This window comes from Gracilinanus agilis, chromosome 1, assembly GCF_016433145.1.
Source record: "Gracilinanus agilis isolate LMUSP501 chromosome 1, AgileGrace, whole genome shotgun sequence".
Taxonomy (NCBI): Eukaryota; Metazoa; Chordata; class Mammalia; order Didelphimorphia; family Didelphidae; genus Gracilinanus; species Gracilinanus agilis.
Genome location: NC_058130.1, coordinates 339,028,483 through 339,042,792, shown reverse-complemented (window position 1 = coordinate 339,042,792; position 14,310 = coordinate 339,028,483). Strand labels below are relative to the sequence as shown.

The 14,310-nt window shown below is 37.0% G+C and overlaps 1 protein-coding gene and 1 pseudogene across 1 annotated transcript in view; one reads left to right on the top strand and one right to left on the bottom strand.

Moving 5' to 3' along the window:
* Window positions 1-14,310, top strand: part of GCNT4 (glucosaminyl (N-acetyl) transferase 4) — a 56,856-nt gene that overhangs the window by 21,663 nt on the left and 20,883 nt on the right. The window lies entirely within an intron of this gene.
* On the bottom strand, window positions 8,346-10,011 carry LOC123251514 (annotated as a pseudogene).

The window sequence follows — 14,310 nt, the reverse complement described above, 5'->3', positions numbered from 1 at the left end:
GTCTCTCAGTCCTAGGCAGCCCTATAAGACTAGAAATAGTAGAGAAGTCACCACATTGCATTGATAATAATTTATCAATTTTATATTTTATATAACATTTGTATTTAAGATTTATATAAAGGCACATTCAGAGGAAGAATTGCAGGAGTGGAAACACAGAAGAAAAACAACCACTTGAACTCATGGGTTGATGCAGACATGGTTGGAGATGTAGACCCGAAATGACCACACCAATATAACTATCAATAATATGGAAATAAGTCTTGATTGATCACACGTGTTAAAACCAGTGGAAATGTGCGTTGGATATGGGGGTGGTGGTGAAGGGGAAAGTAAAAACAAGAATCATATAACCATGGAAAATTTTTCTAAAAAAATAAAAGATTTAAATTTAAAAAAAAAAAAAGATTTATATAAAGGAAGCTAGGTGGTCTAGTGGATAGAGTGCCAGGCCTAGAATCAGGAAGACTCATCTTCCTGAGTGCAAATCCAGTCTCAGAAAGTTATTAGCCATATGACCCTGAGCAAGTCATCTTGCCCTCTTTGCTATTTCCTTCTCTGGCTCATTTTGCAGATGAGGAAACTGAGGCAAATGAGTATCTTTGCCAAGAAAATCCTAAATGGGTCACATTTAGTGTTGGACATAGCTGAAAAGCAAAAATGTGCAAATGTTCTAATTATTTGCAATTATTATCTCATTGGATCCTCACTATTATTATTCTCATTTTTCAGATAAGGAAACTGAGGCAAACAGAGATTTTTTTTTTTAAGTGACTTGCCCAAGGTCATCAGCTAGTATCTAAGGTTAAATTTGAACTCCGGTCTCTCCTGAATCCTGACCCAGTGCAGTCTCCACTGTGCCATCTAGTTGCCATAGAAGGGGATTTTTCCAATGGGAGTTCTCTAAGGCAATGAAGTCACCCATCTAGTCCCTATCCCTAAACAAATAATAGTGTCAGATCTGAGGAAATAAGGCATGTTCTTTGATGTCCAAAGAAAAGCAGCCTGTTCTCAAAATTTAAAATTAGTTTTTCTAAGATACTGATTCAGGGTCTTAAAACAGTGTGCTACAGGATAAGAGCAGGAATGTGTTTGTAATTTTTAACAACTGGGCTCTCTGGGCAGGGATTTTGGGGGTGGAGAATATACACATGACACACTTTGAGGGTCACTCTGATCTGTGGAGTTCTTTTTACATTATGAAACAATAATTTCTACTTTGAAAGCTAGTTTCTACTATGATTTATTTTTGTCACTTACATTAGAAGTATGTTCTGACCTTGTCATTGTGTCCCAATGCCAATTTTTGCCGAGTTTCTTTTTCTGGAACACAATAATCAGACCTGCTGTGTGTGTGTGTGTGTGTGTGTGTGTGTGTGTGTGTGTGTGTGTGTGTGTGTGTGTGTGTGTGTGTAAACAGTAAGGACTAGGTAATCTGGGTTAAATGATTTGCCCAGAGTCACAAAACGAGGAAGTGGTCAAATCTGAACTTCTGACTCCACACCTGGTGCTGTGTCTAGCCACTGAACCTCCTTTCTGCCCCAGAAAAGTACTTTCATATATTATCACTAATGTTTATTCCTCAAGTCACCCTAGTAAGATAAAGAGGAGAATTGTTCCATTATGTTCCTCATTTTACAAAGAAGGAAACTGAGATTCAGAGAAATTCATTTTACTTGGATAGAGTCACCCAGCCAGGGAATGGCAGAGTTGGGACTAGAATTCAGTCCTCCACATTCTTCACTGGGTATTACCCAACCATGCTATGTCAAAAAATAAAGAATAGCCATGGCAATAATTCACGAATTACCTATTATTCAGTTTTTACTAAACATACCCTGTAAAAATAATGTATTGTTTCTATTTTCTTAAAAATTACACATAGTTAATAAAATGTAATTATATGAAATCACAATTATGTGATACAAAGGTAAAAAGCACTAGCTTGGTTCGAATCCCACCTCTGCCACTTATGACCTTGGGCATCTCATTTAACTTCCCTGGGTCTGAGTTTCTTCATCTTCATCTGAGAAATGGTAGTGTTGGACTAGATGGCCTCTGAGGTTCTTTCAGCTCTAGAGCTATGATCCTAATGTAGATTCAACCTTAATGAAGGTCTTTAAACTTCTTTAATAATCAACCATTGATATACAGATCACAGATTCCCTATGACCTCTATCAGTAAGCCTTCTTAATTTATAGAAAGTATTCTCCAACTCATTAGCACAATCCACAACTAATCTTTATTCTAAATACATGCTAGTAAACAAATCACTGAGACTGGATGATATCCGCTAAGAACTGAAAATAAAGGTTGAAATTGTGGAACTAGAAGTCAGCTAGGAGCATTCAGATGGCATAATAGATGGATTCTCAAGCCTAGAGTTAGGAAGAGTTGAGTTTTAATTCAACTTCATACTCTAGTAGTGTGACCTTAGGCAAGTTGCTTATTTCTATTTGCCTCTGTTTCCTCATCTGTCAAATAAGCTGGAGAAGTAAATGGCAAACCACTCCAGTATTTTTGTCAGGAAAATCACAAAAGGGTCATTAAGAGTCAGACAACTGAAAAATGACTAAACAACAAGGCCAGCATTTGTTACCTCTTCTTAAATAAATTAGACATTGACTATAAGTTTAACTGCAGTTCATAAAAAGGGATTCAGCGTTGACCCTGGGAACTGCAGATGTATGAATCTTGCTTCTGGATGAGCTAAGAAAAGATAACTGTGAACAGAGTATAAAAGTATAACCTATTAAGAGAAAGACAAAATGTATTTGGAAGAGAAAGTCATACCTGTTTTCATGGATTCATAGACTATTTATTTTTATTACATAACATAATATGTAACATAACACACTATATGATTTGTTAAAATATGTAATAAATTATGACAAATATGCTTATCCAAGAGAAGTTCTCACATTAACTGTATCCAAAAATCTGTCTCATTCTTTTATTTCTCCTCCCTCCCACCTCTCTGTCTCCTGACGAAAATAGGTAATGTGATATAAGTTGTACATATTATTATCATATAATATATATTTCCCTGTTCATCATGTTGAATCTGTATTCAGACTGTTCCTTCTGTGGTGGTGAATAGCCTTTTTCATCACGAGTCCCTTACAGTTCTACTGGATCCTTGCCTTGTTGGTAGTAGTTAAGTCATTCACAGTTGATCATCATACATTATTGCTGTTACTGTGTACAATGTTATCCTGGTTCTACTCACTTCACTTTGCATCACTTCATAGAAGTCTTTCTGAGTTTTTTTTTATGGTCATCTTATTTATCATTTCTTCTGACATGATAATCTATTACAATCATATACCACAACTCATAGAATCTTAAGAGTTAGAACCAACTCCAGAAGTCATCTCTTCTAATAAAAAAATTGAACCAGTATTAAAGTGCTCTGGGAAGACAGAGATGCTGGAGGAACTGTGAATTGGTCCAGACACTCTAGAAAACAATTTGGAATATGAGTACATGAGAAATATGAGAAAAGGGATTAAATGGTTCTTACCCTTTGACACATCAGTCTCCTTACTGGGCATGCACCCCAGCAAGTGTCAAAAACAGAAAGCCTTGTAATATACATCATAATATTCATTGGATCACTTTCTGTGCAAAGGAAGAATTGAAAACAAAGTGGTTATTCATCACTTGGTTAATGGCTGAACAAACTGTGCTATTTGAATGTAATGGATCGGTAATATGCAATGAGAAATGATGATTAGAAGGAAGGCAAGAAAACCTAGGAATACCTGTGTAAACTGATAGAGAAGGTAAAAAGGACCAGAAGGGTAATATACACAATGACTACAATAATGTAAATGAAAAGAACACTAAGAGGAAAACAAATTATGGTTTAGATTTTCAATGTCTTTGTTTACAACAAGGCAGGGATCCAGGACAAATTCAAAGGACTCATGATGAAAAAGGCTAGTCAAAATGGAGATTGAAACATGCCATTCTTCATTTTATTTCTTCCGTGAATTTTTCTGTAGTATAAGCAATATGCATCCTGTTTCACAACATGATAAACAGGGAAATATGTATTATATGATAATATATGCACAACTAGTATCATTACCTGCCTTCTTGGGAATAGGGTAGATGGGGAAGGGTAATGGAAAAAAAAGGAATGAGATATATTTTTGGACATAGCTGATGTGAGAATTTATTTCTCTAAGATAAACTTATAATTTATTATATATTTATAACATGCATAATATTGTTATGTTACATATTATATTGTCATATATAAAAAATAAATGGTAACCCAAAAAAAACCACTAAGAGGAAAACAAATTCTGGTTTAGTTCTTCAAGATGTCTTTGTTAAGGTCCCACGGTAGAAACTATTAAAGTAATTCCATCACTACAAAATTGAGAGAAATATTTTGTTGTGGAGAGGAAACTGACTTAGAGATAGGAAACAAAAAGTAGAAATAAATGGTCTCAATACAGTTACATGGGTCAGTGGATTGAGAGTCAGGCCTGGAGGTGGGAGGTCCTAGATTCAAATTTGGCCTCAGACAATTCCTAGCTGTGTGTCCCTGGGCAAGTCACTTAACCCCCATTGCCTATCCCTTACCATGCTTCCTTCTTGGAACCAATATGTAAAATTGATTCTATAATAAAAGGTAAAGGTTTGAAAGGAAGGAAGAAAGGAAAGAAAGGAAAAGAAAGAAAGAGGCCTCTGTGTGTATGGCAAAATGAGGTCTCTCAAGAACATTGGTTGGTTCTTTCATATGGTTAATTTTCAATTCTTTTAAGAACTGACTTTATATTCCTTGGCCACTTATCTATTAAGGAACGGCTTTTAGTCTTTTATATTTGTTAGTTTTCTTTATATCTTGTATACTAAAGTCTTATCTGAGAAATTAGACATAAAGACTTTTTTTCCATTAGAAGAAAGAATTATTATTGGGACTAGTTTTTTTTTTTAATCGTTTTTAGAAATAATCTGGAAAAAGTAATATTCTATTAAATCCTTAGACTTACAGAGGACACAGTTTTTTCTGAGTAGTGAAACTTCATGCTGACAAAGGGCAGATTGCAGAGAGATCTTTAGAGGTTGTCTTGAGTGACATAGAAGTGTCATTGTGGAAAAGTATAAGGGGATACAGGTAGGGGAAAATAATCCAAACCATACTTATAAAATGATGGGTTTTAAATCATGAGTTACCACCTAGGAATAAGAACCAGCTGTCTCTATAAGCCTGCAGTTGACAGCCCATGGCATGTACACCAAAGGCAGCATAGGCAATGTGATTTTACAGGGGTGCTTGGTGGCCAAGGATCAAGATGTTATGGAGAATTCCTCATAGTGCAGTGAACTTGCCATCCTTCAAGGTCCTTAAATCTGTCCTCAAGGATTACTTGTCAAGAGTGTTATGGGTAGTTGAGGAGGCCAAGCTAGGTAGCTCAGTGGATAGAGAGCCAGGCCTGGAAACAGTGAGGTCCTGGGTTCAAATCTGGTTCTAGGTGTGACCCTGAGCAAGTCACTTAACTCCCAATTGCCTATCCCTTATCAATATGTAGTATTGATTCTAAGATAGAAGGTAAAGAGTTTTTTAAAATTATATTACTGGAGGGGGAAAAGCATCAACAAACTTTAAAAAAATTAAATGTAAAAAAAAGTTTATACAATGCTTGGCAATGGGAAAATGTGTGCAATAAAATCAAATCATTGATAAAAAGAAAAGAATATATTTAACCCATTGCTACATGCAAAACACAAGGAATACAAAAACAAAACAAACATACCTGGGCTTCAAAGGACTTGCATTCTATTTTTCTAGTTTAACTAGTATTACTGAGGATACCTTCATCATAGACTGTTTTAAATATGATACTTTTCCACTTTCTGTTTAGATTAGAAGTAAAATTCTGGAAATCTATTAATCAGCATGTATTTTGTTTTTAAACACTTACCTTCTGTCTTAGAAGTAATACCATGTATTGGTTTAAAGGCAGAAGAGAGGTAAGGGCTAGGCAATGCGGGTTAACCTATCATTAAATTATCATTATCTCTCTTTCACTAATGAAGAAACCGAGGCTGAAAAGAAGTGCCTAGGGTCACAATTGGAAAGTATCTGAGGAGGAATTTGAATTCAGGTCTTCCTGACTCCTGGTCTAAAACTCTGTGATTCCCAAAGTGGGCGCCACTGCCCCCTGGTGGGTGCTACAGTGATCCAGTGGAGTGGTGATGGCCACACTTTCTTTTGTATTACATTCTATTCTGAGTTCAATTAATAGTTTCATAATTTCCAGGGGGCGCTAAGTAATATTTTTTTCTGGAAAGGGGGCAGTAGGCCAAAAAAGTTTGGAAACCTGCTCTAGGCTTCTGCCAGTATGCTATGTAGCTGACTGCCTATATGCTAGGTGCTGGGGAACAATTCCTTCTCAAAGGCCTTGCACTCTGGCAATAAAAAAGAATATAAAACCCATCCAAATTCCATACAGATCATCTTTATATATAGAAATTTATAATAATAAAAATTTCCAAATTTGAAGGTAGGACAGAGGGAGAATTACATATGCTGAGGGATATTTTTTCCATTAGAAAGAATTCTAAAATAGTAATTTTCAGTGAGCCAGATTCTGCCACTAGTTACTAGTCTGTTTTTTCTGTGATCAGTTACTCACTGATGTACTCACACTAGTGGGTAATTGATGACAGGACTTGGCTCAGCACAACATCTCAGCCACCTGTTTTTAAATCGTTTTCACTTCCACTTGAACACTAACATCATTTCATAGGCAATTGATTAAATTATAAAAAGAATGCGAAAAAGAAGAGTCATAAATCTATCCAACACTTTTTTCTAATTTTTAAAAAATATTTTTTTATTCAGCCCCTCTCCCCTCTCAACACCATAGAAGGCATCAGCCAACAAATTATATAGATTGTCTTTCATGTTTTCATTTCTCAGTTCATTCTCTGGAGGTGAACATTGACAAGTTATTCTTCAAATATAAAAGCTGTAGCTGTATATAATGCTCTCTTGGTTCTACTCATTTTCATTATCTCATGTAGTTCTTTCCAAGTTTTAAAAAAATTAATCTGTTCATCATTTCTTACGGGACATATCCAACACTTCTTACAAATAATTTTTATGACTCAAAAAAAAAATACTTTCATGGTGACAAGAAGTACTGGTGGCCTCGGGGATAGAGTGCTGGTCCTAAAGTGTGGAAAATCTGAATTCCAGTCCAGTTTCAGATACTATGGGTGTGACCCTGAGCAAGTCACTTAACCTAAGTCTGTCTGCATACCTCATCTGTAAAACAGAAATACAGTAGCGCCTGCTTCCCAGGTTTGTTTTGAGGATCAAAGGTGATAATAACAGTAAAGCACTTTATAAACTTTAAATCACTGCTTTACTGTTTAAACTTTAAGGTAATTCAGCAAGACAATAAAATAGAAGGCAATGTAGAAATCTTTTTCTAGGACACTATGAAAACAGGTACAGAATAGTGGCTAGACCCAATAATGGTGTAGATGTAACAAAATGAAAACACAACCTGCCTCTTCTACAAAAGTATATTGCTTTGCCATTGGCTAAAGACTTGCTTTAAAAAAAGCTTTTTGTTGCTCCCTTCATGATGTTTTCTGATCTCTTCTCATTGACTTCCTCCTGCTTTGGGCCCCCAACCTCCATCTCATAAAATGTGGCTAGCCTTCTGGATTTATTTATTCTAAGTTTCTCTTCTACTTGATGCTAGTATGATAATTCTATACTTAACTCTTTAATTCTTTCTACTACCACTCCAAATGGCACCTCTTACAAAATATTCATATATGCATTTCTTAAAATCTATTAATTACTTCTAATTTCTGGTATGGGTTGGCCTCATCCAGAGTTAGAGAAAAATATTTTTTTCTTTTTTCTAGCAAAGAAAACCTTAAAATGTTTCTATAAAATGAGTCTGCTGTTACGAATATAGATGTCCCATATAATTAGGTACTAACTTTAAAATATGAGAAAACTAAAGTTGAGGCTTTAATGAGAATGTTAAATAAATTTTAAGAAAATAAAGAACCCACAAATTTCTTTAGATATCTCTTTTCTTATAGAATTTGTGTGCCATGGTCAGTGACAGTTTCACTATCTCCCAGAATTGAAGAAACAAGAAGCTGAGGAGAGGTTCAAGGTCTGAAATAGCTGATTAGGGTGAGCTAAATGCAAGAGTCCTCTCTGGCCTGGAAGGCACTGAAAAGACTTTAACTGTCTTTCATTGGCTTCAATTCACAGGGCTCCTTTTTTTCTTCTTCCCTTTTGTACCCATCTTGTCTTTCCTAGATATACCCAGATCATTAACCCACCTGCTATTCTTCATCGAACTAGACCCTTGTTGGCGAAGGTATGGCACACATGTCCTGGTGGCATGGAGGTGGGCTGCTGTGTTCCCCCTCTCCATAGTGCCTGAGGACAATGTTCATATGTCCTGCCCAGCAGCCCAATGTGAGCACTTCCTCTTTCTGCTGTCTAGGGTAATGCAGGGGGCTCACAGGTGGCTTGAAGATGCAGTTTGGGCATGTGATCTCTAAAAGGTTCACCAGTGCTGCACTTGAGCAACATTTGCCTACCAAATTATATAAGATTGTCCAGGGAAGTCCCCTTTCTTTTTTAATGCAAAGATTTGGTAGATACCCTTAGCAATATTTTATAATCTGAACTAGATTTTTTTCAAGATTGAAAATTTATATTTAATGTTAAATTAAACTCAGATACAGGGCAGGTAATGGGACAAGAGCTGGATTGTCTATGGACTTTCATTGTGCTGATGGTCTGCATGGGGGGTGGGGCTGAACCCCAGACTGAGGTCTTGCCAGGTGACTCTCAGCCTTGGGAACTGGCAATCTAGGAGGGCAGGAGGGCCCTTTTGGTGCAGGGGAGGCAGCAAGGTGATTCCTTTCAACATAATGTTGCTGTTGCTGCTGCCATTTCTTTGTGACTGCCTTGCTGACCAGGTCCTTGGCCTTCTCAGTAGCCTCCAGAGCAGCTTCCTTTCCCTTCTCAGTTGCTTCCTTAGCTGTCTTACAACTAAGTGTAAGTAAGACAACAAATGCCTTAGAAGGAGGTTCACTTTGCAGTTTGGCCAAGAGGTACACAAAGCCTTTGGTCACATACTTTTGAATCTAGCTAAGCCAAACTCCTATACATCTCTAGACACTCCAAACAAACTGGAAAAGACCCAGGCCTCCTGCACGATTTCAGTCCAAGCACCGTTTTCAGGGTTTACACAGTAAACATATCTTTCTCCCACCACTATCAAACTGGCATGATTGATGGTCCAGGTGAAAATGGTCATGATCTGGTTCTGTGGGTCCATGACAAAGTCCTCAAGGGTGTACACCACATGAGCTATATTAGCAGGGAAGAAACGCCCTGCCCAGGTGGGGCATCCTATTGGTCTTTGTTAGAAGCCATCTGGATAGCAGCCTCTGGTCAGGAGTCACCTCCCAGTGGACAGTGTCCTCCATTAACACATGTTAGTGGTAGGGATTAGGGTAATGCTGCCAGAAGGCAGTGAACTCTTGGTCTCCAGAGTTCTGGAACACACTCTGCCCCAGGAAATACTTCACCCTCATCATGGCTGAGGGTTGGGGTCTAGGGGGATCAGAAGGTGCACAAGATCTAAGAATAGGGAGGAAAAGGTTGCCAGGCTTTCCATCACTCTCCCAAAGCTGCTGTCACTGCCAACACCAACACCACTGCCCTTTTAGGTGGTATTCAGCCTTTCCCTGGACTAGATTTTTGAGTGTTCCACAAGAAAGAAAAGGAGCTTCCTTTATTACCTCTCTGGTATAGCTAAGACCAAGTGCACATAGGCGGGACTTGCTTTGCTCATGAGAAACTTTCAATCTTCAGTTTTTCCAATATATGTCAGTATTGGGTTGCTAAGATAAATGGGTTTGTGACCTGTTCAGTTGTATCCAACTCTAGGGTTTTCTTGGCAGACAGTGAAGTGGTTTGCCGTTTTCTTCTCCAGCTTATTTTATAGTTGAGGAAACTGAATCAAAGAGGATTATACAACTAAGGGTCTGAGGCTAGAATTGAACTTAGAAGACCTACCTGCTATACTACTTAGCTGTCCCTTATCATGCATATTCCACTCTAAATTTGGTCAGCTGAGAAATCATACCTCTTTATTGCTCTCCCACTGCTACCGTTCTTTCCCCTCTCTCCATCCCAACACTTAAATACATATAAACATACATTTTAAGGTCAGCACTCAAGGCCTACTAGATGACTGATCTTTAGAGATAAAAATAATTTTTTTTCCATAAACATGCCATTAACTTTGTCAACACACTGATGAAATGGACCAATCCAGTATGGTAATAATTAAAAAAAAAAAAAAAGAAAGAAAGAAAATTGGAACTTAGTCCCATAATGGTGTCATTCTGCTGGAAGTCACTGGGTTATATGATGCCTGGCCTTGATATTGGCCATTCCAAAGTGCCTCCAGAGTTAGGTTTAAAAAAAAAAAAAGAGCATGGAATGGCTACTAGGAAAGGCACCCAGCTGAGTACTAACCTTAGGACCATCAGCCTAAAGGTATTCAACTTTCAGCACCAAGTGAGCCATTCTTTTCTTTTTAATCCTTAAAACTTTCTTAAAATCAGTACTAAGTATTGGTTTAAAAAAGAAAGAGCAGTAAGAATTAGGCAACTGATGTTAAATAACTTACCCTGGGTTACACAGCTAGGAAGTTTCTGAGGTCAAATTTGAACCCAGGCAGGACCTCCCATTTTCTAGGCCTGGTTCTCTATCCACTGAACCACCTCACTGTCTCTCAAGTGAGCTTTTCAACACTGAAAAGATTGGTTCCCTCCCCCCCCCCCCCCCCGGTTGTGGACATTATACATTGTGTGTTTGTGTGTGTGTGTGTGTGTGTGTGTACATCTTTTTGAGTCCCTAATCAATTATTTTAGAATTCTCAGGCAAGACTGGTGTTAGTCTCAATATAAGAAACTGCCATGTTCTCTAGATTCTGTTTGTGTATTCATTCAGTGCTATAATATTTTTCCCTGCCTGCCTCACTGTTTCTATGGAATCCATTTCTCATAGTTTTATAGTTATGGCAGCCATGAATCCAAGAGTCTAAGGCAGATCTGGTTTCAAATATTCTGTCCCATTGTTCTCATAAACCATTGAAATGTTTTGGAAATATCTACATTTGGACAGTAAAATTATACAGAAAATGTACATAAATCCCAAGGGACAATCACAGGCTAAAAAAAAAAATTACTCATAGAAAAGGGGCACTGTAGCCCTTATTATATAGATATATGGCTTTGTAAGTATGCCTGTGACTAGCGTTAGAGTGCAAGGCAGTGGTGACAATCAGAACATTTCTTTTAGCAAAACCTCTGACATCAGGTGCACATTCTAATGTAAAAGTCTCCAGGCAATTTGTAGTAGTAAGGCAAAGTTGATTTTGTAGGAGGTGGTTATGACTAATCATTTCCAGGTGGCTTATGGTGTGTAGTGTTTTTGAAATTATTTAATTATGGAAATTTAAATTAAAATAAATTTAGAAGCAAAAAAAATAAAAGTATTTTAATAAGTGTTTATTAAAAGACTAACCTTTGAAAAGAAATGTGATAATGAATTAGCCAATAAGCATTTTTTAGATACCTACTATGTTCCAGGCTCCAAGAATGATAGATTTTTAATATTGTACACCAAATAAACACTGGTCACAGTAAGTTTTAAAAAAAAAAGCCTTTAGTTCTATATTTCTAGTACTTCATGTCTTAAAAAAGATACTTTTAGTTCAATTCAACAAGCATTGGTGGGAGGAGCCAAGATGACAGATTAGTGGCAGCCACCCAGCTGAACTCTTCCCAACATTCCCCTCCAAACAACTTTAAAATAACCCTTCAACTCAAATTTTGGAGCAGCAGAGCCAATAAAATGTCAGGGTGAGACATTTTTCCTGACTAAGGAAACTTAAAAGGTCAGCAAGAGAAATATGTGGCACAAGGGTGGAGCCCTGTTTTGAACCACCACACATAGCACCAGCGACAGTGACTGTAGCAGCAGCTTCAGGAGCTCTCAGCCCAAAGATGGTAAGAGGATGGGACATTTGGTCAGAAATAAATTCCAGAAGACCTTTGCTAGTACTGGATACAGCTGGTGCTAACTGGCAACTTGATCACCTGTTCTATGTCATAGTTCTAGGGCAAAGAAAAGCACTGGTGGTCAGTCACAAGGGAGTAGGAGCTCTGACCAAAGTACCAAAGCAAAGAGGAATACTAGAGCTTGTGGTAGCATGGGATCAGGTGCCCTTTCTGGGTAAAGACCAGAGCACAATCCAGGAGACCAGTTACCACATTTTTCCTTGTATCACATCACTTTGGAAGCACTAAAAATTGGAAAACTTCCAGAAGTATCTCTGAAAACAATAGCATGAAAATGTCTGAAGCTTGAGACAGTTTCTTCCCAACCTCAGACAAGCATAGCCCAACTTTAGCATTAAGTTTAAAGTCAAGAACTAGACTGGGGAGATGAGCAAACAACTAAAAAAAAAAAAAAAAAAAAAAAACTTAGACCATAAAAAGTTGCTATGGTGGCAGGGAAGACAAAGGCAAACTCAGAAGAAGACAACAATGTGAAAATGGTTTTTTTTAAAGCCTCAAAGAAAAATGCTAATTGAACTGAAATTAATAAGAATTCCTGGAAGAGTGAAAGGAGATAAGAGTAGTAGATGAAAATTTGAGAAAGATATGAGAGTGATGCCAGAAAATTATGAAAAGAGAACCAATAGCTCATTAAAGGGGCACAAAAAATACTGAAGAAAATAACATCTAAAAAAAACAGAATTAGCCAAATAGTAAAAGAAGTAGAAGAATCTACTGAAGAGAACTCATTAAAAAGCAGAATTATTTTCTGTGGAAAAGAAGGTACAAAAGTTCACCAAAGAAAACAATCTCTTAAAAATTAGAATTAGTCAAATGGAAGCTAATGCTTCCATAAGATATCAAGAAACAATTAAACAATGTAAAAAGAATTTTAAAATAGAAGAAAATGTGAACTATTTCATTGGATAAAGAATTAGGAATTATTGGACTACCTTAAAGCCATGATCATAGAAAGAGCCTAAGATATACTTCAAAAAGTATCAAAGAAAACTGCTTTAATATCTTAGGTCCAGAAAGTTAATGGAAATTGGAAGAATTTGTTGCTTGTCTCCTGAAAGAGATCTCAAAATGGAGTAGTGAGGTAGCTCAGTAGTGTAATAAAATCCTATCCTTACAAGTACATAGAGAACCAGTCCTGGAGATGGGAAATCCTGGGTTCAAATTTAACCTCAGATAATTCCCAGCTGGGCCTACACAAGTCATTTAATCCTAATTGCCTAACTCTTACCATTATTCTGCCTTGGAACTAATATTTGGTAGTAATTTTAAGACAGAAGATAAGAATTAAAGAGAGAGAGAAAGAGAGAGAGAGAGAGAGAGAGATCCCCAAATGCCAAAATGAAAACTCTTAGGAATATTGTAGTCAAATTCCAGAACTCCTAGGTCAAAAAGAAAATACTTCTCACAGGTAAAAAGAAATAATTCAAATATCATGGAGTCGCAGTCAGGATCTCAAAGGATTTAGTGGCCTAGAATCAGAGGATTTGGAAGATCATATTCTGGAAAGCAAAGGAGCTAAGTTTACAACAAAGAATAGCCAACCTAGCAAAACTGACTATAATCTTTCAGGGGGGAAAAATTAATTTTTAATGAGGGCTTTTAAGCATTCCTGATAACAAGACCAGAGCTAAATAGAAAATTTGACATTGAAACACAAGCCCTAAGAGAAATATAAAAAAGGTAAACATAAAAGAGTAATCATAAGGGACTCATTAAAATTAAATTATTTACATTTCTATATGGGTAGATACATGTAATTCCCAAGAACTTTATCATTATTAAGGCAATTAAAAGGAGTTTCCATAAACATGGGTAAGTTTTTATTATATTGGAATGCCTTCAAAAACTGAAGAAAAGGGGCAGCTGGGTAGCTCAGTGGATTGAGGGCCAGGCCTAGAGACGGGAGGTCCTAGGTTCAAATCCGGCCTCAGACACTTCCCAGCTATGTGACCCTGGGCAAGTCACTTGACCCCCATTGCCTACCCTTACCACTCTTCCACCTATAAGCCAATACACAGAAGTTAAGGGTTTAAAATAAAAAAATTAAAAAAAAAAAAAACTGAAGAAAGAAAAATGCATTGGGAGATGGTAGAAGAAACAGGTAGAATGAGGAAAATTTCTCAGATAAAAAGATAGGCAATGAAGAG